This window comes from Vigna umbellata, chromosome 1, assembly GCF_029865625.1.
Source record: "Vigna umbellata cultivar VRB3 chromosome 1, Vumbellata_1.0, whole genome shotgun sequence".
Taxonomy (NCBI): Eukaryota; Viridiplantae; Streptophyta; class Magnoliopsida; order Fabales; family Fabaceae; genus Vigna; species Vigna umbellata.
Genome location: NC_142165.1, coordinates 32,046,371 through 32,050,866, shown reverse-complemented (window position 1 = coordinate 32,050,866; position 4,496 = coordinate 32,046,371). Strand labels below are relative to the sequence as shown.

General features: G+C 38.0%; 1 pseudogene; it reads right to left on the bottom strand.

The window, feature by feature from the left end:
• Positions 1 to 302: 302 nt before the first annotated feature.
• On the bottom strand, positions 303 to 3,710 carry LOC148205163 (uncharacterized; annotated as a pseudogene).
• Between the last annotated feature and the right edge of the window lie 786 nt (positions 3,711 to 4,496).

Here is a 4,496-nt window from a genome sequence, read left to right as displayed (position 1 = left end):
TATTGCGCTATGCGAATATAATCACAAAACAATTTCTTTTTCTTTCTCGCATGGCGCATGCAATTCGCTGTGCGAATAAATCACTGCTACAATAAATCATGTAGTCGCATAGCGCACCTCAGCTGTGCGCTGTGCGACTAGAGCGTCAGAAATCATTCCTTAGTCTTCATTCACACTTCCTCTCGACTCTCAAACTTAACAATTACACAAACAAAATCAAAAAATCACAGATATATACAAACATGTGCTAGGGTGCCTCCTAGCAAGCGCTTCTTTAACGTCACTAGCTTGACCCAGACATTTCATGGTTCAGATAAATGAATAATTGTGGTGAGGCGTTCAACCTCTCCACCCAAATAATGTTTCAATCTTTGACCATTTACAATCCAGCTTCTATTTGAATCCTAAGAATTTGGATCCGTCAATTCAATAGCACCATAAGGCTTGACTGCCTTTATCAGTAAAGGACCAGACCATTTAGATTTCAACTTACCTGGAAACAGTTTGAATCTAGAATTGAACAACAATACCTGTTGTCCAGGTTGGAAGTCTCTCTTTATCAGCTTCTTATCATGGTACATCTTGACCCTTTCTTTATATTTTCTTGAAGAATCATAAGCAGTCATCCTCATTTCCTCCAACTCTTGCAACTGAAGCTTTCTTTTACCTGCACAAAGAGAAGAATCAAAGTTAAGGAATTTTAGTGCCCAATATGCTTTATGTTCCATCTCAACTGGGAGATGACATGACTCGCCATAGACTAACTGGAAGGGTGTTAGCCCCACAGGAGTCTTTAATGCAGTCCTATATGCCCAAAGGACATCATCTAATTTTGCAACCCAATCCTTTCTTGATGATGAAACAGTCTTTTCAAGGATTCTTTTGATTTCCCTGTTAGAAACTTCAGCTTGGCCATTGGTTTGAGGATGATAAGGTGAGGCAATCTTGTGCTTCACATCATAGTGTGTCAAGACCTTAGCCAATTGAGCGTTACAGAAATGTGATCCTCCATCACTTATGAGGATCCTAGGTACTCCAAATCTTGAGAAGATTTGTCTTTTGAGAAATTTGACCACTGTCTTGGCATCATTCTTTTGGCATGTTGTTGCTTCCACCCACTTACTAACATAATCCACTGCTACTAAGATGTATTCATTGTTGTAGGAAGAAGGTAATGGTCCCATAAAATCCATTCCCCAACAATCAAACACTTCAACTTCTAAAATAGCCTGCAGTGGCATCTCATGTCATTTTGAAATGCTTCCCGTTCTTTGGCATTTGTCACAACCTTTTGCATGAACATGTGCGTCTTTGAATAAGGTTGGCCAAAAGAACCCAGATTGAAACACTTTAGCGGCTGTCCTTTCTCCATTATAGTGTCCTCCATATGGCAAATTATGACAATGCCATAGGATACCAGCAACTTCCTCTGCTATGACACACCGCCTCAGTAAGTGGTCAACACCCAACTTGAAGAGATAAGGATCATCCCAAAGATATTCTTTGGAATCATGTAGGAACTTCTTCTTTTGCTGCCAAGTCAAGTCATCAGGGAGAATTCCTGCAGCCTTAAAATTAGTCATATCTACAAACCATGGCCTCTGTTGTATGAGCATCAGACGCTCATCAATAAATTTTCCCTTAATTTCTCCTTCTTTCTCAGTCACCTCAGTGTTAAGGAGGCGAGACAAATGATCAGCAATGACATTCTCGCTCCCCTTTTTGTCTTTTATCTCAAGATCAAATTCCTGTAACAGTAAAACCCATCTTATGAGTCGTGGCTTTGAATCAGACTTTGCCAGTAAGTATTTTATGGCTGAATGGTCAGTGTAAATGATCACTTTAGATCCTATCAAATAAGGTCTAAACTTTTCAAGAGCATACACAATTGCTAAAAATTCTTTTTCAGTTGTGGCATAATTTAATTGTGCACCATTCAGAACTTTACTACCATAATGAATAACGTGAAAAACTTTGCCACGTCTCTGTCCCAATACAGCCCCAATGGCATAGTCACTAGCATCGCACATTAACTCAAAATCTTGAGTCTAATTTGGTGCAACTACAACAGGGGCTGTGACTAGCTTCTCTTTCAATATCTCAAAAGCTTTCAGACACTCATCATCAAACTCAAACTGAGTGTCTTTCACAAGCAAATTGCAAAGGGGTTTAGCAATCTTGGAAAAATATTTTATGAACCTTCTATAGAATCTAACATGTCCAAGAAAGCTTCTTACCCCTTTGACATTTGTAGGAGGTGGTAACTTTTCAATCACATCAACCTTAGCTTGATCTACACCTATTCCCCTAGATGAGATCTTATGTCCTAAGACAATCCCCTCACGAACCATAAAATGACATTTTTCCCAATTCAACACAAGGTTCGTGGCAATGCATCTTTTCAAGACTACATCCAGGTTCTGTAAGCATAAATCATATGATTTGCCAAAGACTGAGAAATCATCCATGAAAACTTCTATGCAATTCTCAACAAGATCAGCAAAAATGGCTAACATGCAACGTTGGAATGTGGCAGGAGCATTACATAGACCAAATGGCATCCTTCGGTATGCAAACACACCAAAGGGACAAGTGAAAGCAGTCTTTTCTTGGTCCTCAGGATTGACTACTATTTGATTGTACCCGGAATAGCCATCCAAGAAACAATAATAGGCTTGCCCTGCCAGCCTTTCCAACATTTGATCCATAAAAGGGAGAGGAAAATGGTCTTTCCTGGTGGATTGATTTAGTTTTCTGTAATCAATACATATTCTCCACCCTGTGACTGTTCTTGTGGGAATTAATTCATTCTTATCATTCTGAACAACAGTCATAACCCCTTTCTTAGGAACAACATGTACAAGACTCACCCAAGCACTATCAGAGATAGGATATATCATTCCTGCTTCAAGCAATTTAAGTACTTCCTTTCTCACCACCTCTTTCAAATTTGGATTCAATCTCCTCTGTGGTTGTGCTATGGGTTTGTAGTCCTCTTCCATCATAATCTTATGCATGCAATACGTTGGACTTATACCTTTCAGATCAGAGATGTGCCAACCTATTGCCTTTTTATTTTCTTTTAAGATTTCAACCAATTTTGCTTCATCATTCTTTGACAGAGAATTGCTTATTATCACAGGCTTCTTGGCATTTTCCTCTAAAAACACATACTTAAGATGACCAGGAAGCATTTTTAATTCCATCTTTTGCTGATCATCTAAGTGAGCCTTTTCTAATTTTTCCACTTTCACATCAATGGATTTCTCTTCTTTCAATTTTTCCAGATGTTGTGAAATCTCCTCTACTTCAGATTCTTCTTCTAAAGTAAGTTCCTCACATGAATTTATCAAGACACGCTCTAAGGGAGATTTCACAAACATCTGACTTCTCACTTTTTCAACAACATCATCCAAAACTTCAACTTTGAAACAATTTCCTCTATCTTTAGGGTGTTGCATAGCTTCTACTACATTAAAGGTAACTATTTCATCATGTAACCTCACCTTCAGATGACCATCATCAACATCAATTATCACCCTAGAAGTCTTCATAAAAGGTCTTCCAAGTATAAGGGGGACTTCAATATCCTCCTCCATGTCAAGAATAACAAAATCCACTAGAAAAGTGAATTTGTCAACTTTCACTAAAACATCTTCAATGACTCCATATGGGTACTTGACAGACCTATCTGCTAGTTGAAGTGTCATCCTTGTTGGTTTTACTTCCATGTCCCCTATTTTTTTCAACATACACAAAGGCATTAAATTGATGCTTGCACCTAAGTCTATCAATGCTTTTCCAATGGGGAGTTTTCCAATTGTGCATGGAATTGTAAAACTACCAGGATCTTTAAATTTTGGTGGTAGAAGTTTTTGGATGATTGCACTACAATTCCCTTGCACCTCAATTGTTTCTTCCTCAATATACTTTCTCTTCTTTGTCAACAAATCTTTCATAAATCTAGCATAAGAGGGCATTTGTTGAAGTGCTTCTGAAAAGGGAATTGTGATTTCCAGCTTTTTGAAGAGAGCCATGAATCTAGAAAATTGACTTTCCTTTTCTTTTCTAGAATAAGTCTTTGGATACGGTAAAGGATTCAAAACTTGTTTTCCTTTATGACTCTCTTCCACTGCCTTCTTTTTATCTTCTTCTTCATTAACTTTCTCTTCTTTCTCTTCCTGCTCTTCACTGGATTTTTCTTTTTCATCCTCTTTTCTCACAACTACCCTTTCTAACACTTTACCACTCCTTGTAGTAATCGCTTTACAATTCTCTTTTGGATTTGTTTCAGTGTTAGCTCCAAATGTATTTGCAGGCTTGTCTTCTAATTTCTTGGCCAACTAACCAATTTGAACTTCTAAGTTCCTTATAGAAGATTCTGGGCTCTTTTGATTTGATATGGACATTTGCATGAATTGTTGCAAAGTTTCTTCAAGTTTGGATGTCCTATCAGAAAGAGTAGGTTGTTGTTGAAACTGTTGTTGTGGTGGTCT